At 41.6% G+C, this 27,459-nt stretch overlaps 1 long non-coding RNA gene across 2 annotated transcripts in view; it reads right to left on the bottom strand.

The window, feature by feature from the left end:
- LOC112985039 (uncharacterized) overlaps nt 1-25,522 on the bottom strand; it is a 311,688-nt gene extending 286,166 nt beyond the window's left edge. The window contains exon 1 of one of the 2 annotated variants that reach the window (XR_010388853.1): nt 25,270-25,522. This is a non-coding gene — a long non-coding RNA (uncharacterized LOC112985039). Of the gene's footprint in view, nt 1-21,123; nt 21,204-25,269 lie in introns of those variants that run through there. The other variant, XR_010388854.1, reaches the window with a different exon arrangement.
- Nucleotides 25,523-27,459: the final 1,937 nt, after the last annotated feature.

Below are 27,459 nucleotides of genomic sequence, written 5' to 3'. Positions count from 1 at the left end.
CAGACAAACCACCGTGGCTCCCTTCTCCTTACCCTAACTAGGAGTGGCAGCTCCACTAGATTAGCCAAGTGAGGCAGGAGACAAGTGACCAACACGTCATCTTTTTTCTCACTTCTGGATGTTTTGCACTTCCTATTTCCTTTGCACTGCTGAGGGTGAAGCTGAGAGACAGCATGCAACCCCGAGAGAGACATAACCTGCCAAAAAGCAGAGGAAGGCCAATATTCAAAATAAGCATATTTTTTCTGGCTTGAATAAAAAAGAGCCAAAAACTAGTTTGCAAGTGATAAAGCGCTATTTGTGAACTGCTTTCTCAAATGAGACACCCCGCCTACGTTCAGCATGCTGAACTGCTTTGCACAGAGCTCCTGCAGCACGAACAGGGAAAGCAACCTTGCTAACTGTCTTGGCAAACTGCAACAGAATTGAGCTACTGAAGCCTTCTTGCAAAGAGTTATGCTGAACCCCACCTCCCCCACCCCCAAAAAACATTTCAGAGAGAAAGAAAAGCCCTTACTCCTCAAACACTTTTGATTTTGACTGGACATTAACTCCAATATTCAAGTGCAATCCTTTGGCCAGAACAGAAGCAGCTCAAGGCAATGATCTCTATTACAGGCAGTCACGCTATATAGAAAAATAGAGGTGTCACGGGACAAAACAGAAGCACGTACTTAAGCTGGCGTTGGTCACTGGCAGTCACAGCTATTTAATAAGGTGCAGTGCAACTCTCACAAACAGCTCTTGAGGTTCTGCGAGCACACGTGCAGATGCCAGAAAGGACAGAGTTCCACTTGAGCGGCTCAATTAAATGCCTGACTCTGAAGCTAATGCTCAGTTTCCTGCAAGGACTCTTTCATGTTGGGTTCCATTTTGTCACCTCTTACAGTATAAGCAGCACCAGCACAAAACAGGGAAGCAGATTCACCCATGCCTCATTTCCTGTCTTTGAAGCCTTTAGCCTTAGAAGACAACAGTAACACTGCAGCTGCAATAGTAGCTCCCACAGACCTACTCTGTACTGCTTATTTTCCATTCACAGAACACTCATTTAACTGCTGGACCTGGATTTTTCCTGCATTTAGTTGAAGCCAGCACCTTAAAGTCTTAATACTACACATTTGTTGTCCAATTCCTCAAAAATTTAACAGATGTCCATTCTGTGGCTCGAGGCAGCCAGAAGGCTCAGCATTTCAGTCTCTTGACGCATCCCTTTGAAAATGAAGACCAGTCACGCTCCGCAGCAAGCCTTAACCCTTTTGTTAGAGCTCAGGGCTTCAAGCCATCAGATGCAACATCTGCCAGTTCACACAGGAGATGCGTCTCTAAAGAGAGCAAGTTAGAGGACAGAGTGGCTGTGGTCTGCAAATCGAGAACAGCACCCTTCAGCCTGTAAAAGCAATGCCCGGATGACAAAGCATTACCGAGTACAAACTGCAAGCAATTAAAAGCAGGTATCTAAGGCAGTTCCTTTTCACACCTTTTTGTCTTGCTTGCCTCACTGATGCTTGCTTCTTTTTTAGAGTAGGTAAAGGAAGTGAACTTGTAAGAAAAACTCCATCGAGTATTCTCTTTGCTGTCTTCTATCCTCTCCCGAAACAGCCAGAACTGCACAGGCTCTTCCAGCTGAAACTTCACCAGTCTTTTATTCAAATAAATAGCGTCAAGAAGAGAGACAGGAAGTGTTCTTCTGGATATATACAATCCATTCCTCCTGATGTCTGCACCACACTGGATGATTGCTTGCCATAAGGAAAACTTAACAGCAATGAGTTACTGAGCTCAGAAACTAAGATTCCTAATGACTAGGGCAAATGTACATTTTGTTCTGCCATCCCTCTTTACTGACTTCTGTTTATCACATTTAATCCTTCTCCAAGGTTGCTGCTAGAGAACTCTTCTTCCATGCTCAGAGTTGCAGAAGGCCTCTTCAAAACAGGCTCCCTAGGCAGCCCATGGGGAGAACTGATCACTCTGAAGCTCGCATCTTCCTGCTGCTTCTTGCCAAACACAAGTATTGCAGCACGCACAACTAAGTTGTTGCTCTTGATCTTCATACAATAGCATCCATTAAATGAGTTCACAGCGCCTCCCTCTAAACATTCGGCCACCTTAAGACACCTGTGCAACTCCTACAGAGGACAGCAATGCTCTGTGAGGATGCAGGACAGAACTGTTCTTGGGTTTTGAGGCTTTTGTTCTGGGTTCTGTTGTTTTTATTATTAGCCTGCAAGCTATCTTGCCCTTGTTTCTACACCCATGCAATTCCACTGATTCTCAAATTCATCACTTTTTTCTTTTTTCCGTGCAGGGGTGTCCTTTACCCAACACTTGCTAACTTTGCCGATAACCCTCCAAAACTCATGTATCGATTCTGAACAGCCTCCAAGTCAGCTAGAAAAAACATAAAAGCTAAAACAAATGCCTTATTCATTACTTCCAATAAAAGAGCTCAAGGCACAGTCAATTGTATTTAATGAAATTTTAGAGTTAAAAACTTTTGCTCTAATATCATTAGAGAAAAATAAATGCAGGACTTTATGAAATCTTTTCAAAGACAAAAAACCTGATTGCTTTTTTTTTTTTTTTTTTAAATCTGAACACGTCTTAGCAGAGGAGCAAATTATTTACGGACGTGTAGACCCACAACAACTACTGCTGCTATGTCTGGCATGGTGCAGCGATTCTGCGTCCCCTTCAGATCGTAACAACACCTATATGAATTAGCCCATAGTAGTGCTGGGAAAACAGACTCAGTGAATGAAGCCGACTTATCACCACTATTTGAACAACTGTAAGCGCTTAAGTACAAATAGAATTAACCAGGGCATGGACATTCATTTTAGCCTGTAGTTTTTCTGCTTGGAAGGCAATAATCCAGACTTGCTTGGAGAGACATGAAAACAAGGCAGCAAGACAAAGGTAGGTGTAGGAAACAACAAAGGGCACACAAGCACGTTTTGCAGTGCTACATACAGATTAAGCAATTTGGTACTCTCCATTGAAAAACTGATTTTAATGATAAAAATAGCTTTCTTTAATGAGAGGTGTAAAAACTTTCAGCTGAACCAGATCCCCTCAACAGTGCAGTTGGGTCAGTTCAAGGACACCATACTAACAAACTGCCACTGCGCCCAACGCCGAGAACACTCAGCCAGTAGAGCAGACCACAACCAACCGCTGCAAAATAGCGCAAAGCACCTAGAGCTGGGTGGCTTAGCCAAGCACATTGCAGAAGCTAGCTCACACCTCCCCTTGTCTTAGGCTTGTCATTTGAACATCAAGTTGCTAAATGTTCACATGAGCACTCACTGAAATAGATTGCTTTTAATTTTACCAGACAACTAATTATAAGAGGAATGTTATAATGAAATACGGAACTAAGTTACAAACTGACAACTTGAGTAAGTTCCAACTATAACTTTACCCTAGATATGCCAGAAACTATAGATTTCAAATACCTGCAGTAATTTTAACACTGATGAGGGGGAGGGGACATATGCTTTTTAAATACTCACTAGTGAGGCTGTATTTACAGAACTAGGAAGAACTGTCCAATTTTTCCCTTATGATGCAGTACCAAGTACACGCTTACTTGCCATCCTGTCCAAACACTGATCCCAAAAGAGCAGACTTACTGGGCAACTCATTACATTAAAAATGGGGCATAAAGCAACCTTCTATACCACCAAGGCTGTTAGGGAACTGGCTGATCCTTGCTAACCCACCATGTCATCTCTTAAATTTACTTAGTCTTACTTAATAGGAGTTGTTTTTCATCCTTTCATCCTACAGGCAGACTGTTTCAAAACCGCACTCCTCTGATAGTCAGGAATCATCTTCCCAGTTTCCAGTGACTTTATTTATGGCCAGTTTATATGGAGTGATACAAATGAGGAGTGAACTGTGCCATCTACAATGTTTCCCTACCCTTTAGAAAAATAATAAAAAAAACACTAAGGGAACATAATAAGAAATTGCACTGCTGAATTTTAGCCCTTTTCTGACCCTTTTTAATGGTTTTCACACTATAACAGGCTTTGGCTCTGGAGTTGCTTGGTAGAAGAGGACTGCATAAAGAGAAAGTAAATTTTCTGTGGACTGGCCAGGCACAAGTAAGAACACCACTTGCAATAGTCAGCAAAGCTTTTCCCTTTCTTTTTACACCATATTTTGAGTAAATATCAGAGTCAATTTAAGGCAGCTACAGTATATACCAGAAGCCCAATTAATTCTTGGGCACCTTAGGACACACAAGTGTCCACAGTAAGATTTTGCAAGAATCACCTAAACCAAGTTACATGGCTGACTGACTCCCTCCCACTTCAACAGGAGCTATGCGCGTAATCTGCTCTGATGCTATTAGCTCTATTTGAGCCAGGAAGTAAATAAGTATTTTTTTAATATCATGGTATGGACAAAACATTCACAAGCACTTAAGTGGTTTAGGCACTGCAGAGACACAGGGAGATCACTTACCTGAGTGACCCTGCAGGTCCATGAGAAAACTCAGAAGAATATCCCAAGCCTCCCAAGTCCCAAGCCTTGTGTCCTTCCTTCTGGATTAGCCACCTGTGCCGCCTCCTTACTATGCTTATAGTATCCTTTACCTTTTATTGTCCCCCCTTCTCCCCCGATACGTGTAGTTCATTTTAGTGTAAATCCCATAAACTCTAGGATTTCGTTTGGAATCTTAGTCCAAGTCAGAGCAACTTCACTTACACCAAACCATCTCTGCACTCCCTCCTCCCCTCTCAAGGAGCCTGAGGTAGGAAGGGTGATGCAAATGGGTCTGCGCGTGTTTGATGAACTCTCTAGCGAAGAGGAGTTACTCTAAAATTGTACAACCATAATTAAGACCAGAATCTGTGGTCACGTGCAGTTCATACAGCCTTCATATTATGTCTAACCACTCACCTTGACATGCCTTCAGAGTTTTTTCGATTTTTTTTCCCCTCTCCCCCCTCTTCAGAAAAATCTACTTCTCATGTTTCTATCCCTTTAAGCCAATGCCGCTAGCAACCAAGTTTGACACGATAGCTCCACTTAGTACATCAACTGATTAGTCGCAGGCAAACGTTTCCCTTATTTTCCTGCTGAGGAAGAAGGAAACCTGTATCAGGTAGCCCTCGTGACAGATGAATTTCATAAGACTTCCACAAATGTCAAATTGCAAACCTGTGCTCCAGCTCAAAACTTACCTTCTCTCTGGCCAAGAGCAAACAAACATGCAGAAAGCTTTTCAACTGACTGTAAATCATAACAGAAGAAACATCAACACAGATTATCTTCTTTCTCTATTACAGCCTGATACAACAAACATTCCATCAGCCACAGAGGAGCATACAGATGTTACTCAAGTGAATGGACCATCTTTCAAGGGCCAGTTGCAAAGTGACACCACCACTTTGTCACACCAGATTCCCACTTAAGGCCGAGTTGGAAATCCTTAATAAAGGGGCATTCTGCAGATGGCAACATTTATACATTAGGTCTATCACCTTTAAGCAACCTGAGAGGTTAGAGAGCATTCAGGATGTACCTGGCATCATCATCCATCACGTTATCAGCAAAGTTAAAAAGTATCCCCACTTGGTGGTGGCTTCAGTCAAGTTCTGTACTTTGCCAAGAGGTAGGGAAAATTATCCCATGCTTCACTCAGTGAAGCAAGGGACCATGGTGACAACTTACAAGAACAGTGTCCTCTCCACCTCAAACAGAGCAACTTCCCCATTACCTTGCTGGAGTGATAAGTGTCACCATCAGAAGACCTAAATCTCATCTACTTCCCCACAGGCCACACCCTTAGAAGAGGAAGGCACATCCCTTATTCAGTAACCCTTATCCTGATTCTTCCATGAAAATAACCTGAGAAGCTCAGTAAGTGCTATTATTCTGTCTCCAGGAACAGTGTGCACCCGTCAAACACGCATAGGATATTCTGAAGCAACTGGGGATTTGGTCGTCAACTGCTCTTCAGCACAGGACCTTTAAGTCAAAGAGGAAGCTGCTCTTTCCAGACAGAGGGCAGCAGAGGAGAGTGCAACGTACTACAATTCGATGGCAAGGTAAGAGAAGGGAAAAAAAGAAAAAAGAAAAAACCCATAAATCAGAGAACAATAAAGAGTTCCTTCATGGGGTTGGTGCTACCACAAATTTTGTCAAACATGCTACCTACCTAAGTAATAATGAACTTATTAGGCTAAATGCTACTATGCAGCATTAGAAACAGGAGAAGTCAAAAGAAGGATTAGACTGAAAAGAAAAAGAAACAGAAGAAAACATGCACTGTTTCCAAAACAGTAATAAAGCCAAGGGAAGGAGCATCACTGTGCAATAGGGAGAAAGAGGAAGAGGCTCCAAACAAATGCAAACAGCAAGGAGAATGGAACTTGGCATTAGAAGAGCCAAAGAACAAGATCCAGCAGGACAGCAACAAGCAGAGATTGATTCCAAAGGGTGAACTTCAGATGAAAAGTCATATACTGATTTATCCATTAATGGAAAATTGCACTCCTCTCCTCTACATTTCACGGATAGAAGTCCACACCTACTTCCAAGTGATTACATATTCTGAGGCCACCAGAGGAACTGTTGGATCCGGTGCCGAGTCATAGGTATCACTACAAACATTCCAACGAACCGGCTTTTGCACCAGGCTCCAGAGCATTCCAACTTTGTGGTAGTGTTGACCAGGGCTCTGACTGTGTATCCCATACCCTCTATCCCTACATCCATGCCTAATAGGCTTTCTCTGACCATCCCACATAGTGCAGAGAGATTGTTTTTGTCCTGCTAACTTGCATTATCAGAGATGCTCTTTCCAATGGGATCATTGCCAAACAGACACCCCAAATCTAACTGTATCACTGAGGAATAACAGGGCAACTCAGGATCAATGCATCTACCTGCACTGATGGGGACCTGCAGAACTGCAGAGCTTCACTAGCAGCTTCTTCCTTCAGGACCAAACTTGCAAAGTAGCAGAAGTTCTGTTAGAGTCTCTCTTCCTCCTTCTTTCCACAGGCCCAGGCAACAGGCTGTCACGTCCTCAGAGGAAGCAGTGACTTGTTTCCTCCCTAGTTCCTGAGCATCCAAGTTCATTCAAATCCAGTTCTCTGGAAGTGTTTCTGGTTAAACTTCAAACTGATTATTATGGAATCCAAAATGCCTCTACAAGTCACTTACAGCTTGATGGCCCAGCACCATATTTAGTTATTGCACCTACTGTTACATAGTTTGCATGAATAAAATACAGCTTGCTTGAAGGCTGACTCTCATTACCACTTTAAGGCCAGCATTGCAGTAAGGGTCAAGGAAAGCTACTGGATAGCAGTGTAATACTATGGTTAATTCAGCAGCTGCATCATGCGGTGGCTGCCTTAGAGGGTCTCCTCTTGCATCCCTAAAGGTCAGAGATGCAACAGTTGACAACAGTGGAAGATTAAGGTCACATCTGCATCCACAGAATCCACTTATATAGCAGAGACTACCCCCACTGCAAACCAAACCATTTCCTATATGCATAAGGCAAAAAGGCATGTTTAGCATTACAGAGATGGATACTTATATGGCAAGTTTTTTCTGTGATTTTTTTGCTAGCAAGTAAAACTATTCTGCAGAAGACGACTGGCGGTGCATCTGTCCCACACAATAGCAGTATCAAGGAAGTCTGTTCCTTTTAGAAACCAAAAAAACCCCCACCTCCTAGGAGATATCTACACACAAATATAAATGACCACAAACTAGCTGTAGCATGAAAGACTTATTAAATATTCCATGAGACAAATACTGTTTACTGTTCAGTTAACCACTCACATCAAGCAATACTGGTTCCTGCTCACCTCTCTCTATTTCTGACTGGTTCAAAGCTAGAACCTTACAACCACAGAATAATAGTCAGCCACAAACAGCACAGCCCACGCGTTCATGAATGGACACAGGTGAAAAAGCCAGCTACACTCAGTGTGCTCCCTTACTCCCATGAAGCTGCATATCCAAATAGCAGAATTAACACCCTCCCCTCCCCCGCTTTTAGATGATAAAAACTCCCCATTTTGTGGTCTTCTAAAACCTCCTCTCTCATCGCCTTGTTTTCCCTTCCCTCCTTCCACCCAGCCCATGCAGCAAAATATAAATAAATAATCTTTCCATCCTTCCTGCAAGCATGTGTTTATCCCTTTATTTTTAAATGTTATGGCTTCCCAACATCTGTCTCTGTGCGGTATAATCTTACTGATGAAATATTTCATGTTTTCCTTGAGCCCTCGTCAATATGTCTCCACGTTATCAGCTTAGCAGATGGAGAAGCAGAAGGAATAACCTCAGCTTACCTGGGCGATTTCTTTTTAAGTACATACTTAGTGTACTCCAGGACAAGAGCCATAGTAATTTTAGCAATGCAACATGATTTCTCTTCGTAACCAAGTATATTCTTTCTTCCTTTATGACAACAGTGACTGCTTCTCCACAATTTTTGCCTTGGAATCTTTATCTCCAAGCTCTTCATGCTGGATAGCAGTATTCCCAAACCCATTTTATATATGGGGGAGAAATGACATTCAGAGAGACACCGAAGCCATCTGGAAAGCCAACAGCATAGCCAGGAGTTGAACCCTATTCTCCCATAATAAACCCATTCTCCTATACTAAATCGCAATTGACTGCCTGTCCGCATAGTCCTTAGCCAGGTGATTACTGTAATGCCCATTTTCACAAGGGAGACTGAGTGGCATGCTTTTGCTGCTTAGTTAAGATCATCCACGGAATACATGTCACTGTCTGGGATAGTAATAGTTCTACAATTACATCCCTGTACTGTATTAAAATCCACGGCACTTTCATAACCTTACCTAGGCTGCATATCCAAGACAGTCCATAGATATCCCAGGAGAGTTTCCAGAGTAGAAGCGGACTTAGGAACAGTTCTTAAACAAAATGAGGAGGGTGACTCTGCATTTTGATCATAAAAAAGATGTTTCCCTAGAAATCCAGAGCCTTCTAGAAAATGCCTTTAAGGAGGCAGAGGAAAGGTAGAGGAATATGGTTATTTAGGTAGAAGGGAGAAAGCTAAAAATCTTTAAAAAGGCAGATGCATTTGTAAAACAAACAGAACAGCATGCTTAGGTCTGCTCACCTCTTCCTCAAAATGAGAGCATCAACAGCAAAACTGTGATTTATTTTGCCAGAAGCTTCAGACAAGATGTTCTCTACTGCTTTTTTGTAGTCAATATGTCTTCCTGTCTAGCAGCAATGTACAAGGCCCTACACGACTTGAAGTTTAAGCAGGACCAAGCAGAGTTCAGGGCCTTGAGCACATCAGTGCAGAAGAAAGCAAGGAGGTGTTTACCAGAACCCAGCAAGACAGTCAGGCTTCCCAGGTTCAGCAGCACAGAGAGCAGAAGGCAGTTCCCAAGCTCAAAGCAAAAGAAAGCTTACAGCACCTTCTTTCTTCCTCCATGACTTGAAATGCCTTTCCTATACCTGCAGATGCAAAGCATTTTTCTGGGAAAGTCCTTCACAGTCGTGGTCAGTGGGCTTCCCCAGACCTCTCACGTACCGGTTCCATAACCTACAGTTTGGGTCTGTCCTTCAACCCAGCACAGCCCTGCTATCAGAGACTGCCCTGGCACTGAGGATGCTGGTAACACCGACACTGTGCCATCCGGCAGTTTAAGTCCTCAGGAAGCTTGTGCATGCCACCTCAGCTATTCAGTGTTAAGTAAGGAGAGCTCAAAGTGATGGCAAAGACAAGAGCAGAACATTAAACAAGAGATTAGAAGGTTCTCCATTTCATTAGCCCAACAATTAGAATCCCTCTCTCCTTCCCCCCCTACCAGGTCCTAACTGATGCAGCAGTCACAGATACAAAGTTTCTTTCCAAGTTTCAGGAGAAAAAAAGAAAAGCCCATCAACAGTATTTCGTCTCTAGACCATTTTCATGCTTTGTAATCTGCTTTGCATTTGTTCTCTGCTACCTGATAACAAGTGCAGTTCTCTTCACATTTTAAAGTGAATTCCCACTTCAGGATTCTCAAGAGGCAAAGAGATACCTCAAGCTAAAACTATTTCCAAGCCCAATGGAGGTTTGTCTTGCTCCCAGGTAATTACAGATTACTCAAGTCACACCACATGCATCATTTTCACTGGCCGCTGCTAACAGCAGCCACTACCAACTTGTTTTGTTGGACTGTTTTCCTACCTTCAGGCTGCTTGCTCAAAGGAGAAAGTATATTGATATGCTTGGTTTGCTTCTTTCTGTTCTTCTTGAAGCCATCATCAGTGGTGGATTAGTCACTCAAGCTTTGTGCACCGAGGGAAATGTCCCCAAAGCACCTTTGAAAATTCCAGTGCGCCATGAAGCTGTACAATGTACATTCCCTATGTTCAGAACACACTGGAACTAGCACTAGTGAAGTCGGTTGGTGTTTTGCCAGGCTTCCAAACCAACACCTCCTGCCTTCTGTGCTAAACATGCAAAAACCAATCAGTGTGCTCAGGGCAGGGTCCTCGGTTGCTTGGAGCTCTGCAGATTACCTGCCTAAGACGCAAAAGAAAGTACAGGAAACTCCTCCTAAGCCTTGTCAATGATGCCTACAGTACAGAGTTATTTAAATAGACTTGCATGTTTAATTCCCTTGTACGCTTTTCAAAATTTCAGCTAACATCCAGAGAGCTCACTGTCAACTGCAGTAAGAATTCTCCAACTGCTTCTCCAAGGTGACTTCCCAAACTCAGAGGCAGATCTCCAGATACACAAAACACACGATTCTGTCAGAAATCAAAGGATCCATTAACATCCATCCCCCCCCCCCACACACACACACCCCTTTTCCCCCCTCTCACATCTTTTGGAGGTTTTACTTTTTCCCATTTCAAATAAACCTCTCAACGTTTATAAAAAGCAAACAAGTTTCCTCAAGATCTTTTCAGCATTCATGAGTTCAACTTCCAAAAATCTTCCTCCTGTTTTGGTACAGTCACATTTTGTGTCAGTCTTCCAATGTAATGGGAGATACTTGACCTTGGCATTACACAGCAATAGCTCCACTGTTTTTGACAAACAGGAAAAAACAAGAATAAGTCTCCTTTCTTCACCACTTCCCCTTTCCTACAGCACAAAAAGACTGCCCTGCCTATGGAGAAGTAAGTAGTAAGTTCCCAGAAATTATTTTGACCCTTATTTAATGACTAGTGTGGTAGTTAACAGCCCGAAGCAAAGCCTATGGCCATTAAGGCTTAGGAGGGGGAGAAGAGCCATTAATTGTATTTACCTGAAAAGATTTTTTTGGTCAAGTCACCAAAAACACATGAGCTAATTGCAATTCTGTGTCTTGGAGTTACATTCATAGAAATAAAATAGAAATACTGTGCAACTGAGTAGAGCAGATACACCTGGCAGCAGGCATAGCCTACCAATGCAAGCCTAGCCTTCCTAACCGCAGCCTCCATCCACAGCAATGCCACGTCCCCTTTATACTATGGCTGCAAGTGAAGGGGAATCAAAGCAGGTACAAATGCAAACAGGAAAGTAACCTTACAGCTGTTTAGGGAATCCACTCCTTTGCTCAAGGGCTCTTTGGCAGTGCTAACATGGTGTAATAGGAGTTGTAACGCAAGCAAAAATTGAGCTCAGCGTAAAGAATAGCTCAGCCTGACACAAAGAGTTATTACTGAACCAAAGGTATTTGTTGTATGTCAGGGTTTGCAGTTTGGGTTGGGGGCAGGGAGCTTTTTTATTTATTTGGTTTATAATCCTATCTGAATAAAGGTAAACACATAGGGATTATAAATGAAATAAATCTGAAGCAGAATAGAATTGGGGTGGTAGAAAAAAAAATCTCAAGAGGGTCAGGAGATAATGAAGATTATACCTCAATATTGGGATTATGATGTTAGTTCTTTATTTCAATAAAACTGGATAGAGATCTTTTATATCAGGGACAGAGCTTAGCTGTAAGGACAAAGTAATCTTCTGGGAATTATGCATACAGGCTCGACATCATTTTTATTGGATGGCTGATGAACTGGAAAACTCCAGGATAGCCTGGTTTTAATTTGTAATCTTAATTTTCATATAAATCGGTACAGTTGGAGGAAGGGGGGCAGATGTAGAGGGACTCTGATGCTGTGCTAATATTGTAGCATTAAGACAGCACATGCATTAAGGCTACAACTGTAACTCATCTAGTATCTGATCCCGTCTTTTTGTCTATCCATCTGTCTCCCATCTTTGCATCTATCATTTAAAAACAAAAGAGAAAAAAAATCTCAGCAACCACCCAAGACAACATTAACGTAATGTTCCATCCGCCTTGTCCAAGAACTATCTACAATAAATCTAGGAATGGCAGGTTGCTCACCAGGAGGCAGTGGTGTGAAGAAAGATGATCCAGACAAGCCTCATGCTTTGAGATTAACTCCATCCTGTCCCTTTGGTCCGCAATCAGCTACCATGGTTGGATGCAAAACATTGTTTGGGGCTGTGAATACAGGGTCACCAAAACATAGGTCCCAAGCCCCATTTTGGCACCTGGGCACTACAACCACAAGTTTCACAAGTGTAAGTATCCACAACTCCCGTTACTAGCCTGTGCGGGAGGGAGGAGGGCAGAGATCCAACAATCTTCAACCTTGGGCAAAACGTTATGCATAATTCCTTAAACCTGTGGCAATTCTCTTCAGTCCCAGAAATTTCAGCTCTGCAGCGTTCCAGTGCTTCAAAGCCCCTCTGCACACAGCAACTGAAAATGACAGGTTCAGCTTGAACTTCTGTGCCCAAATCACAATATCAAATACTGTATAGAGGCAATACCTCCCTCAACAACTGATGGCCTTAATAAACAGGACATAGAAGATAACATGAGAGGCATCAAAAGATGGACAGTTCTTAACAGTTCTGCCACATGGGACTTACCTGTCCCAAAAAAAGAGCAAAGCATTGTTTACATATGAGTCCCAAGTTGGACAGCTATCAGGAATCAATCACTACTCTGGAGAATATACATTAAATCACTAATACTCTGTTGAGTAAGAAATGGATTGAAATACCCATGCTATCCCCCCAGCCTCCCCATTATATCCCCCTCTCTCGATATTTAAGAAAATACACAACTTTGATAGAACAGCCCCTTTCATAAGGACAACAACAATGAAAGAAGCTCTCAGGATTCCTTAGCACTTGAGCATCAAAACAATATTTCCAGAAGGAAAATGGAAGTGCCAAAGAGATTTATATTTACCTATGCTGATGTCCTGCAATCCCAGCCTTTAAAATAAACTATTATATTAGCACTGAGGGAGAGAAGAAAAAAGACCCCAACATGCCATTCTGTTTTCAAAATATATAGCTACTGTAAAACAGAGAGAATGGGCAGAGCTATTCTTTTTAACATCTGCCTGATACCAAAGTGGAGAGAGAGAGAGAGAATGACAAGAAAAAGTCTGATCCACTGAGACATAATCTTAAAGTGTAAAATTCTTTATTTCTTTAGTGTCAGGAATGCCTTAAATCAGTTCCAACTCCCGCTTTTGTTTCTGAGACGATGTTGCAACATGCTGACAGAAATACTGCACATGCAAGCTAAAGAAAGGGCTACTGTCCCTTTCCCTGTTCTGCTTCTCCCTCTGCCCCAAGCATATATATCTCCCCTCAAGTTCTTCCCCCTCCTCAATCCTCCACTCTGGGAGAGCCAGCAAGTCACTAAAATGAGTTACTATGAGCATCAGCACCAGTCACCACACTGCAATGAATCATCAGTAAAGGCTAGGTAGGGTGTGGAGAATCATGCCAGACCATAGCACTTGATCAAAAGAGAAGATAAGGAGGCATGCAATGACATCTTATCCCGACTTCACAAAAGCTTCCCGTTTCCCCATAAGACCTTCCAGGAAAGTTAAGCAGTTGAGAACACAAGACAAGCATTTTGGCCATGAGTTAGAGGGATGGAGGGGAGGGGGCAACAAGAGATTAGGATCAAACCGTCAATTAATATAATGGCAGAAGATTAACAAGAAGGTGCCCCAAGACAATAAAACCACAGTTATTTACAATCGTTAGTCACAATTTAGAAAAGGCATTGAGGGGACAATCTGTGCAGATATACCAAATCATTTGGATTACTCAAATCTAGAGAAGAGTGCAAGGAACATAAGAAAGACGACTAAGGGACAGAAGATTTCCAGCAGTGAAAAGGAAAGGTAAGGAGCATTTGAAGAAATAATGTCAAGTTCCATGCATAGTCTCTTGCAAATCTAAAAAGCCAGCATATTAATTTTGAACAAGTGGCTAACATGCTTCTCTTGTGTGCCGTGGCAATCGCATCAGTACAGATAAAAGAACAGAAAGTGTTAAAATATGGAAGGCAGACAATGACAAATACATTATGATCAATCTACACATATAAAAATACACAGGAGGCCAAGATAATAAAGGAATTCTCACATGGACCCTAACTACTACTCAGACTCCTCCTGTCTCTAATAAGTTACAGAAAATTGGTTCCAGATAAAGACACTGCAAATAGTCACAGGTTCACTGTAAAGGGCTTGGGCTTGTCTTTTCCTATAATTACAGATGATCTTTTAAGAAAGTAATATACAAAAAACAAACAGGGAAAAAAATCTAACCAAATAAATGGGACCACATTCTATGAAGAGAAGATGACCCTCAATAAGACTGAAAGACAACCAGGTTTTACGTGAAAAATAAAATCCTTTTCATATTATTTCCTACTTATCCTTGAAACGTATTACAACCAATATTGGTATTTATGAAGAACCATAACAGTAATGCTTTATTACTCTATAACAGACAGTTAGCATTAGCCATTTTTAATACTGACATTTAAAAATGGATGTATACCAACATGATTCCAAAAAATTGGCGCTGGCTTCTATTGCCCACATCCTCTTTCTCTCATTTTTGCAGCTGTCCATTCAGGATCCCCCCCCCTTTCACTTTTTTCTTAAAATATCTGGTCTGCCATTGGTATCTCCTACCAGCAGTAACATACAGGAATACCGTATAATTCCATGTAACATTACATACTATTTCATGGCTACAAGAGTGTCATGAATTCACGAAACTTCAAGACATCTATTTTACAGCCCTGCTATCACATGTGCCCTAGTCATTTTAAAATAAAGCTAAAAAATACATCTTTAAACTAAAAAGCAAGCCGTGAAATGCAAGAGGAGAAACAGGATTCCTTCCAGTATGACTACTGGTCCCTATGATCTGGAGTGTACAAGTAAAAGCTACGTAATGGTGGAAAATGATGGATTTTTCTATTAGTTTTATGCAGTATGAGAACCTCTCTGCATTCCTGTTGCTTTTAACAAGTTGCTAAAAAAATTACTAAATTAAGGAAACACACAGCAGAAACCTCTCCTAGCCTCTCTGCTCACACTTCTTCTCACTGGCCCATCACATTGTTTATCAGCTGTGACGAGGACCTGAAATACATCCTTGGTGACAGCCAAGAGCCAAAGGGACCAAGCACATCCTTCAGCCAGAAAGCAAATCGAGTACTGGCACGAAGCCCAGGACCATGCCCTGGGGACAGATAGTACACTGCCTGGTGGAGCAGAATACAGACTTTTCTGGGTCGTGTGAACTCTTCTTGCAACCAAGCTGGAAAGTTTACCTTGACATTTTCAAACTCCTCAGAAAGAGAGAGCCGTCGGGGAGAAAAAGTAGACCTTCCATTTGTACAGTTCCAGAAACTGATTGCAAAAGCAGCACAGATAAATGGATGCCCCGATACATCTCATCTATGGTTTAGAACAAAGAAATCTAATGCCACTCCCTCCTATGCGACTGCTGAGAAATGTGTGATTTGCTACTCAGCTAACAGCTTTTTCAGCACATATGCACCACACCCTGCAGAAACAATCCTGTCTGTGACCGAGTCTTCCAGGGATTGCCACAAACCAGTGAACACAACCACTGCCAAGACAGCTAAAGGCTATGAGAATAAGCCACCCAGGCAGCAAGGATGGTCAAATACAAGCAGAGGAGCCACAGCCGCCCGCACCTCACAAACTCTATTTAAAACTATGTATATTGTCCAACTCAGTGGTGCTTACTTAAGTTTTAAAGAAGTCACATGCTGAAGCCCCTTCACAACTGTGTGCAGAAATGAAGTGTACTAGTCCTTAAGGATTTAATATTATGTAGAATTTCTCAGCCTTAATGAAGGGAACCCCTGTGTTTTAGTACCTCTGCTTTCAGTTTTACTTCAAGTCACAGGGAAAGCAAAGTCACAACCAACCTAGAAATCATCTACCCAGTACTCCAGCTTCTCCTAAATAAATAAGGGGGAGGGAGGGAGAAACCACCACACCTCCACTTTGGTTTTTTGTTTTTTGTTTTGTTTTTTTTTTTTGTATATATGACAATCTGTAAATAACCAACTCCCACTTGAAGAGAAATACCACTGTTCACAGACACAAATAACAGCCATTCCCCCCACATCCTCGTAAACAGAAACCCATCATCATTGTAAGTAGGAAAGACAATGGAGCATGAACATGGCTGAATACAGATTCTGGGAGTATCACAGAGCAGCTTGTAAGTATGTATGTGTGCACATATCCTTAAATAAAGGACGGATTTTTCTGATCCAGTTTCAGACACAAGAACACAGATACAGGCTTAATTCTGTTTCTTTAAGACTTCTTGTGTAATATTAGGCTAACTACTCAATCACTATATTGGGTGCCCACCCCAAAGCAATAGCAACATCCTTTTTATGCCTTTCTCTCAACTCAGCCTAAGTCTTAGGCTCACACTCCTTTCTACTCTGTGTTTGCACACATTCCAGCTCACTCTACAGAGCTTTCCCTAGTCTTTGTTAGCTCTGGGCAGTGTTTCCATGAAATAAAAAAAAAAAAAAAAAAAATGAAGAAGTCAACATAAATTAACATTTATCATGCTGTCTATGATGCAGCTTGTATGATGTTTTTAACCATGGTTACAAGAATAGAACAAGTCTGGTTACCTCACAGGTCTCCTCTGTACCTTTTCTCCTAACCACTAGAGCCTATCATGGAGTCTTAGTATGCCACATGGTCAGAATTACAGCGTGCTGCTAGCTGTCTCTTCTTGCTTTTAACTTCCTGTTAAATTCCCATCAATTGCAAAGAGAAGTAGCTAAAAGCTGCTTTGGGTTCCAGCTGTCATCTTCCCTCCTTATGCCATCTTTTCTTGCAATTTCAGGCTTGTTTCTTCCAAATGCACTTAGTTAAAAGCTTTTCTGTTGGCTCTCAGGGCAGAGACTTGAGCACTAAGTAGCTTTCCCACTGTTCCTGTCTAATCTTCCTATTTATCAACCTGGAGGTTCCTCAGCTTTACTAATCTTTCCTGAGAGCATGTAATTCTAATAGCGATTTCCAAAGCAAGAGAGAGTTAAACTACCTGATCATCGCCACTGGGAACTTCTGGCCTTACTTTGCATGTTTTGCTGCCACTCAGCCGAGGCTGCATTAAGTATCACAGAACATAGCTGCAACAGGCCCTTAATTCTCATTCTCTCCTCAAATATTTAATAGGGCCATTTTTTCCAAGCATGAAGTAGAGCTCCTTCCTATTCCACTTGACTTTAGGCTCTACAAAAATGCTGCTTTATCTGTGGTTGGCAACAACATCCTGATGACAGTTTTGAGATGAAGAATATTATACCCAGAAAGCTAGCTACTTGTCATACCCCTTTTCTCAACAGGCTACTCACTGCGTACAGCAACTTTTCTTACTGTTGTGCCAAGAACAGTGTCTTGATCTTGAAGGTAGGACTGTACTTCATTCTGTTTACACATACGAAGAAAAAGTCCTCCCTGAATAATTATAGTTTTTCTTCCATGGTCTAAAAGGGTAAGTGAGCAGGAACAAAATCCAGCCTTCTCATAGCCCATGGTCTCCAAACTACCATTTCTCCAAAATGGTGGCAATGGCCTTAAAATTAAAATAAATAGAGGTACACTATTTCTGCTCCCGCTACTCAGAGATGGAGGTGGAGAGAAGTAGAAAAAATTCAATACAATGACGTTGATATAGACAGATTTAAACATAAGTTAAAAGTGTGTGTGTGTATGTATGTATGTATGTGTATACATATATATATATATATAGAGAGAGAGAGAGAGAGAGATAAAATACACACATTTATGCATTTTTAGATAATACACACACAAAATTGTATTGTGGTCCACATTGTCTTCTGGAAGTGCTACTTCTAGCCAGATGCATTCCAAGTCACATCCTGAATCACCCTGCCACGGAAGGCAGGCATCACTATCTCTACACCCAGAAAAACTTTCAGTAGTATGTAACACTGCCCCACAAAACAACTTATCTTCACATGTGGTCTAGGGATTGGATTCCTTGCAACATGGTGGGGGGGGGGGGGGGGGGGAAGAGGGGAAAAAAAGAAAAAAAAAAAAGCAAGCGCAAGCATCTTGGGATTACTTGCTGAGCCTGACTTCAGCTCAGGCCTCAATCAAGGGCTTTCAGTTAGACACGAGCATCACTAAGACCAGAGGAGGCTGATCCCATCCTCAACAGAGCATCGCAGGTCAAGTCAGAGACATGGATACAGCATTGTTACCTTCTGATGTCCACGGACACAGTGAACAAATGGCTGGTTGCTGTCAACCATTCAGTTAGTTTAAAGGGAAGTTCAGCAGTGTTTAAGTATCTCAGCTGTCTTACTGAAGATAAGCTATACACTGTGAATCAGTGTTTACAAAACTTTCTCTAGCCTCTGTATTATCCGACTTTTCTGCTGTTAACATACTGCCTGCAAAATTGCTTCATCTTTGCTTCCTTCAAAGCAAGAGGAGAGACCACTAGAAAAGAATATAAACACCCATGCAATCTCCATACAATATCTTTTTAATCAAGAATCACAGGTTAATCCTAGCTTGCAAAATATAATAATCATAGAACATTTTATATACTAAATTCATTCAGGAACTGGACATGAAAAATATATAATCCTGTAAAGCTACAGAGATTTCTGATCAAAGTATAGCAGGTAAATCAAACCTGGAATGAAAGGATTAGAAAAGAAAGGTTACTGTAATATTCTTTTCTATTAAGTAACAGGGAAGCAGATTTCATCAAATCTTGCTCTGTAATTCCCATCTGGAAAAGCAGTGTTGGAGGAATGAATAGGTTTGAAGAAATGCCATTTATGAGATTGTAAAGTCAAAAACAACAATCACAGCCCACCATAATCCTTCATCTAGCAGCAGGTACTTTGCATACAATCACCGTGCTGCTGATCAAAGCCAGGTATTTGGGATAGCCATACCGATACGATAAAATTTCTTCTCTTCCCCCAACCTTCTCTGCCACATGCCTACTTCTCTTTAACCCAGCTTACAGCCAGGTGAGTAGATGAAAGAAGGGGGCTTCTTCCTTTTCTGCAGAAGCACTTGGCTGTATCTGGCCACCAACGAGCTTTATCTAAATGTGTATCATTACGCACTGACATCATCGCCTGTGCCACTTAACCCACAAATGAAGGAATATTAGCAGTTTGCTGCTCTGAGATACTTATGCAAAGGCTCAATTCCACTCCCTCCCCTTCCGTTTATATGACAAGGGAAATTTATTATGGAAAAGTTGCAAACTGTCCAATTTTCCTAGATCCCACTGAAACCAACAGAGCATTTGGGAACACAGCGTGTAGAAGAGCTATACACCCACCTAGCTCCAAGGCACCAAAGGACAAGAAAAATTAGAAGATATATGTGTTGTTTGCAAGTAATCCAATATGCCCCAAAGCCGAACAAACACCTTTTATGCACTTCAAGAGGATCCAGAGTACTTCTATATAGTCAGCTTACACCATACAGCAGCCAAGGGAATTCTACCCCAGTGTGTGCAGAGACAGAGAACGCAGGAATTACTTCGCCTCCTCAACCCTAAAAAGCTGAAGGAAAAGTTATTTGTCCAGATCACAGCTTCCCTCTGTGGAAGCCTGAACAAAATCATATGCAGCTATGAACTTCAGCCCTGGAATTGCCCTTAATGCTGCCCCAGAGGCGCTAACTCAGTTCAACAGAACTTTGTTTTTCAATTCTCAGCTCTATGAAAAATGCAGCCCTTCCCGAGGCCTTCCCCCAATGCAGCAATGTACTGAAGGATGCAGCTTTTTTTTACAGCAGGGGAAAAATCCTTGTCCATCTTCCCATTTGGGACTGAGGTGCATGTTTACAGCTCTGCTGCACCAAGCTTCTATCCCCAACTGCCCTTTGGGAAGTTGCGTAACAACCACTTGGGCTCTAAGCTTTAGATTGTCTGCCTCTATGCCCCTTTTATAATCGCTCTTGAGTGCGGCCTTTTGAATGATTAGGAACACTCAGGAAATAGCCTCACCAGCAACTTCAGAAGAAGGAGAGGCACATATAGGAAAGGACCTGCCATACCCATCAAGGCCATAGCTGGTAGTGCCAAAGTAGTTGCGTATCCTCATGGACATGAGCTCTGATACCACCTACACGTGTTCCTTCAGTCATTCCCCCTCCTCAACATACAAAGTTGGTATGAAAACCCAGTTATTACCCCTGCATTTTGCCCAAATCATGCATTTGAGCACCACTGATCTCTCTCAAAAAGCCTGGAAGTGCTGCTGCCCTTAAGATTTTTATTTTTCCTTCTCACAACACATTATTTTGTTCTGGTCTCCCCATGAAACACCTCTGCAGAGTAGTATTTCGTGTTTTCTGCCATATGTATTAATTACTTCTATTTTCCCTCATATCTGGGCTGGGGGGGGGGGGGCACGGAGAATTAACCCACATAGTCCGCAAGAAAGAACTCGTATGTCAGCAAGAGAAAAAGCAGCCTACTCTACTCCTCTGCTGCCTGTCTGGAAGACTCTCATGCATGCTAAGACTTCTTCTGAACTTCTAAACTACAGTTTAAGAACTGTATTCAGACTCAACCTGCTCCAAGAACAGCCTGTTATTTATTCATCACACATATTCAAGCTAGGAAATTTATCACAGTTATTTTTTAAATTGCATGCAAAGCTTGATCATAGTGCAGCATTCCCGTCGTGCCGAAAGTGAAACAAAGGAAGAAAAAAAAATATGACAAACACAAGCTTGACTCACCACAAAGTTTCCCTAGTTTTACAGCAACATAAAACCATTAACTGCAATGGTCAGTGCAGCAGCGAATCAGTGTCACACCGTCAACTGAGGTAGGTAGATCTACTGACTTCAGCATAGCTATACACGTTTTGGGGTTGACACAAAGGCTGATCTCATCAGGAGTCTCTGGTTTGGCCTGGTTCCTCCCTTTCTCCCTAGAGCCCTGCTTCCTGGAGTCACATCACTGTAGGCAAACTCTGCACTTGCATTTTACTTTTACCATCGAGTATTGCTAGCTGTCCAGGGTTTGGCTAAAAGCTCAAAAAAATGAGTTTGAGCTTCTCTAATCCAGACCCAAGAAAAAAGCATGAAGTTTTTAAAGCCTAACAATGTCTGAGGAATGATTTACAGTTACACGTAAAGTTGAAAGAAGGATATAATGCTATGTGATTCCTTCACGCGCACGATTGGAAAAATGCTTGGTCTTGGACTAAACAAGTCTCAAGAGGCAGAGAGATACATCATGCTAAGTTATATATTGTTAAGAGCAGCTGAGAGGCACTGTCATGAATTAAGAGGTATCTGTAATTAGTGATAAAATAAAATGTCTTATCTACTCTTTTTTAAATTAGAGACACTATAAATGGTAAAAATCAAAGTAAAAGAAAAAGCATTCCATCACAGACTATAGTCTGCCACCCTTCCTCATTCCAACTCTCACATTCCTTTTTTTCTGATCTCAGAGCGTCCTGCTAGCAATACCTCCTATTGAAGAAAGCGTTACTCCAAACAAGGGTTACAGCCTTCTGCTGATACAGACGCTGGGGCCCTACTGGGCTTCCCCCCACTCCACCCCCACTAGCTGAAAAACTGCAAAGAAAAATTAGATACAAAAATGAAAGCTAAGGATTTCACACTAACCCCTCCCCTTTTTTTTGGTTTAATGCCACTCATTCAGCCTGAACTGAGAAAATCAAGTGTGACATTTTGTGACTCAAGAGCTGCATTAAGCAGTTATGAAACTGCTGTAATTTACAGCAAAGAATAAAGCCAGCCTAGAAGACTTCGGCCCCAATTTGCTAAAACAACACACCTCATTGGTCACTGAATAGCTTAAAAAAAGCTTCCCCACATAAGAAACTTCTCTTGCATTAACTTAAGAAATTATTAGTTTAAAATTGGTTCTCATTACTACATCAATAGGCTCAACATACTATTTACAATGCTACAACTGCCTATTTTCTGCATAATATAAGAGGCACACCAGATGAAAAACAAAACAAAACAAAAACACACACACACACGCCCATTTCTCCCCTAATACCAGACTCTAAAGCCAGGAATCTCAGAAGGATTGAGATCCTCAGTTCCCACTAATTTCATTCACAACTGGCCATCCAAACCTTTCAGGTAGCTTGGAAATGCCTCCTCCACACGTTTTTTTCAAGTAAAACAAACTACACAGTCATGATCTATCCACACCTTCAGGGCCACACTCGTGGAATTCAGAATTTCAGTGGAAACAAAAGAACCTTTTGAAGCCATGTTTCAAATACACCTGAGCAGCAAATTCAGGAGCAGCTAGGAATATTTCACAATATCCTCATCACTGAGGTGTCCCAAAGCTGCCTAAAAAACCCCTACAGCTCCTGTTATTTAAGTGCACGTTCTGAGACCCAAAGCTAGCGTTTAGATTCCTGTTTTCATCATATGCTCAAACACAGAAATTCAAGTTGATGACAGAATTTGGCCTAGAGGATTTAAGTTAGAGACAGCTAAACAAGAATACTCAAAATACAAAATACTTCATATTACCAAGACAACTGCTACTGTAAAGAAATCACAGGTACTTCACAGGTTCTGGAAAAGATGTCATCAGTTACTGCCCAAACATTTGAACCAAAATACATGTAAGATCTTAAAAAAGACTTCAGACTGTGGACATTACTTCATTCATTTATGTCTATGCTAATCATTGTTCTTACACTGCACTGTATCTGTCAATGAGCATTTATATATGCTAACATTCCAGTGACAGATACACAGTCCGAGTAACACTACCCAGAGTAAACACAGCAAACGCATCTAAGGCAGGGTCAGAAAAGCAAATTCATCTCTAGCTGAACCCACAAACAAGCTTTCATTTAAACAAGGTTGTCACTCTGGTTGGAATAACAAGCCATCAGGAAACCTGAACAGATTTTGAAAAGATATACTTTGGACACATTCAAGGTCAAAGGACATTCTGCAGTTACCGCCATGAATCAACACAAAAAGCATGTTTTTCAAGTCGCATTAAAGTGAACAAGCCAAAACTTCAATTTAGCATTGCCTAGTATGGTCTGAGAAGTCTCCTTCAATCAAATTATTATTCTGCACACAAACATACTTTTAAGTTAAATGTACTTTCTAACTTTAGGTAACATGTCATTTCTGATGTCAGCTTTACAAAAAACAGCCGATCAAAAAAGAGCTGTTTATAAAGCATTTCCCATTTATGCACGAACAGCAATGGGCTGTCAATGGTTAAGATAGAACATTGATTTTTTTCCAAGTCCTCCGGAATTCACTTTAGTTCCTTTTTTGCAGTAGTTGCTGGGCAGAAATCATGTCACAGGATTCCAACTAGTGCAAAATCTTTAACTCAAGCCTCCAGTTTGGTCACTTAATTTAGTGCCAGATTTCTTATCCTAATGAAAGGAGAGTTAACATGATTATTATTCACGCTATTTTTAGTTGATTTAAAATTAGTTCATTATGCTAAAAGATTCTGTTTATCCTTTTAACACTCCAACTCAAAAGTAATCTTTGAGTCTTCAATTGTGGTCAAAATATTACAAGGTATTGTGGCACGCATCCTATAGCAAGCGTCTCTACAGTTCCCTTGAAAATGGGGATTACTAAAGGTAACGTGATCCAGTACAAAGACCACAAGTTACAAGCACCCTTGCATTCGCGTGTCTGAAATTCCTCATGCGAAGCTACAGATCAGCCCCTAATTCTGAAAGAACAAAACAGTTAAACACTGAGGTCATGGGGAAGAATTGTCTCCTCCTCCAAATATTTCAGACCAAGTAACAAATGCAGAGCTAGGTATCATTATGAAAAACAAAGAGGAAATGCGTGTTCACTTCCCCTTTGTGCACATACACATTTCCAAGTACTAGGTGGTTGTAAAAGAGTTAGTCAGGTGCCTCGATAAGCATTTTGCCTATGAGCTGACAGGTGACCTGGCCACTGCATCTGACAATTGAAGACCATCACATCCTGTCACTGCACATACTTTCCAAGGCTCCCCTAGAGACTGAAAGGGGAGGAGAGCAGAACTATCCTGAACAGGGTGGTTCCTACTTAAATTAACAACCTTCATCTTTCCTTAGGGAAAGATCCTGCTAAGCCATATGCTGACCCAAGGCACTGTTCACTGCCACTGAAGGAGTATGGGCTGTAGCAACAGTTCTAAACTAGCTTTGAGCATCCCAGTCCTCATTACAAGCTCCAGTATAAACCTAAAGAAGCATCAATCAACTCAGAACAAATACCAATCCATACCACCAACCCCTCTTATATAAAAAATCAGGGTAATATGCAGGATTGCTTGTTCGTTTGTCAGTCTTCTAACAGCTGTATCCAAAATGGCAACCAATATGAACTGTACTCAGTTAGCCCAAGCTGTCAAGGTCTGCATTTTCTGCGCAGAAGGTCCCAAATTAATCTACCACTAGTGACTGCAATATTTGTACACACGGGGAAATGACACCATCCCAGGCTGCACGTTACACCCACAAAGATAACAGACACAGCTATGGACTCATATTATTCCATTAACATTCAGATGCAACAAACGAAGGCATCAGATGACCATCCGATCAGCTTCTGTTCCTCTAATTCCCCCACAAACCTGCCTGCATGTTGTACCTCCCTCACCCCACCCCAGAAGTGCCTAGGAGAGAATACTGCAGAGAGGGGTAGCCACATTCTCATCCCACTGGATTAACTTCAAGGAACTGAAGCACAGTTTAAGTCTTGCACCAAACAGCCAAGAATAAGGGACATCAAATAGCTTCCCTGCCCTCTGATATCTGTTTTTCTGCATAAGCAGCATCTTTTCAAAACCACAGCAGATGATTTGTGTTAAATTCATCCTATGCTCCCCATTTAACTTACCAGCAGTTGTCTGAGAAGAAACCACCGGTGCCATCTCTAACCAGCGCTTCTTCTGCAGTCCATGAATGTAGCAAGATGAAGCGGCCATCGGAGCTGACGGAGAATCACCGTAGCCAAAGCTGCTGGAGGTTTGTCTACCCACCGCAGAAACTTCTGCCAACCTGTCATGGTGGGGGCAGGAATGCCACAGAAAGCTCAACCCTCAACAGCAAATCTCACTTGCTTGGGTGGGTCACAGCACATCACTCAGCATCTGCAGTCCTAAATGGCAAATGGGTACTCGTTAGTGGTTCCAATACAAAAAAATCATTCCATATTACAAGCAACGTTCTACCAGCAAGAACAGCATACACAGGGTAGCTGTTAGCTAGCCATGTACAGAAGGGAAGAAACACAAGGGAACAATTAAATTACATCCCTATTCAACTGATACTTATTTAATTGCTTATTTAAATCTTGATTTAAACAAAAGGCAAATCAAAGAGTTAAAAATTGAGTTTTCTTTCTGCTTTACTGAAAAGGCTTTTCCCCCCTAGTATGCACTTGCTTTTATGGTATCTATCCTATTAATTTTGTTACTATTTATTGGGCATAGATACTTGGAGGTATCAGCTCTGCTTTTCCTTCAAATAGTAGATGAATCTGCCAACAAACCATCTGAAGCATCAGTAGTGCTTGCTGAATTTGAATAGCACTCAAAAAAATCAGTTTAAAGGCAGTGGAAGCATCCAGTTTCAAGATGTTTTATGTTATGCCTATACTCAGATACTAGAAGACAGTTTTATAACCCACTATCATAAACCAAATACCTTCCAAAACACCTGAAGAGACTTCCTCTCTCTTTCCTTGCTAAACAAGTGCCAAGTGGTCAATGCCATCTAACAAACACATATTAAAAATTAAAGTAAATACATACAAAAGAACTTTGCAAAAGCACCATGTTGGTGACACAGTGCCAGCTAATCCTTTTCAAGGCAGCAGGTTTAAAAGCAAAAGGTATTTTCATGCAATACAATCCCATTGCAGGGACTCACTGCCACAGTATGTCCCAAAACCAAAAGCACAAGTGGCTCCAAAAGAGGAATTAGATAAATTAATAGAGGACCCAGGGGTAAAGGATTATTAGCCACAAGTATTTATACAAAACCACTACCTCAGGAAGTTCCTAAACCTTGGACTGGCCAGAATTGGAACAAATGACTTAACATTTGCCACGTTTCTCACTTTTTCTACGCATTCCCTCCTAGCTTATGTGAGATGGAATCATGAAGTTTTGGTCCCACTTCTCTGCGGTTCCTGTCACATTCACTTTAACGTTGGTTGTGTTTTGCAAGGTTTTCTTTCCAGGAATGAAGCTCCACATTATTTCAAAATCAAGTTTTTGCACTATGGAGAAACTGCCTTCCAGAACTATTTTTTTTTTTTTCAAGACAAGGTCCCAGCTCAACCAGCAATGCTGATGTAGGTCAGAGAAGATCCAGTCCAGAACAGAAGACCAAACTGAAGAGGTATCCAACATCCAGCTTTCATGTCAAATTCTTAGCATAGCTCAGGCCCCAGCACCAAATCCCAAGAAAAGCAAGAACTGTTGATTGCTAGGGTCTTCTTAGAAACAAGCATTTCTCTGAGAAGGCTTTCTAGAAACTGCTGGATCCTGAGCTCTTTTGCTTCTCTTGGTCTTTCCCATACTCAAGTGTCTCCAAACCAGCCTCCTCACCTCAACAAGCAAGCCTATGGAACCTAGGCACGTGCACTTTGCTGAGGCATCACAGAGAGAAGTTTCACAAAAGCAAGCCAGAAGGGAACTGGACCACATTACAACATTTCATTGTGGCTTTATCAAGAAACACATCTACAGAAGCTTCAACAGTTCAGTGCTCCTGAATACTGAATTACCTGAGACTTAACAAGAAAGTACCAAGGACCTTGGTTCTCAGCTTCTCCTCGCACTGCCAAAACAGCAACTTCCCTCTCCTTTTTCCCCCAGAAGGGAAACAAAAAGCAAGCTAGCACAGGTACAGCCTCATTCTATTGCACTTCACCTCTTGTTCTTCACAGCTCAGTACTAATCATCAGTCCATAATGCAGTGCAGAATTACCAGCCCCATCCTGATGATGTAGTTATTTCCAATTGGCACTTGGGAGCAGTGAAGATGGGAGGCATTACTCATCGCCAAGAGTACAGATGTT

This window comes from Dromaius novaehollandiae, chromosome 4 (genome assembly GCF_036370855.1).
Source record: "Dromaius novaehollandiae isolate bDroNov1 chromosome 4, bDroNov1.hap1, whole genome shotgun sequence".
Classification (NCBI taxonomy): Eukaryota; Metazoa; Chordata; class Aves; order Casuariiformes; family Dromaiidae; genus Dromaius; species Dromaius novaehollandiae.
The sequence above is the reverse complement of the archived record's forward strand: the minus strand, read 5'-3'. Positions and strand labels throughout refer to the sequence as shown.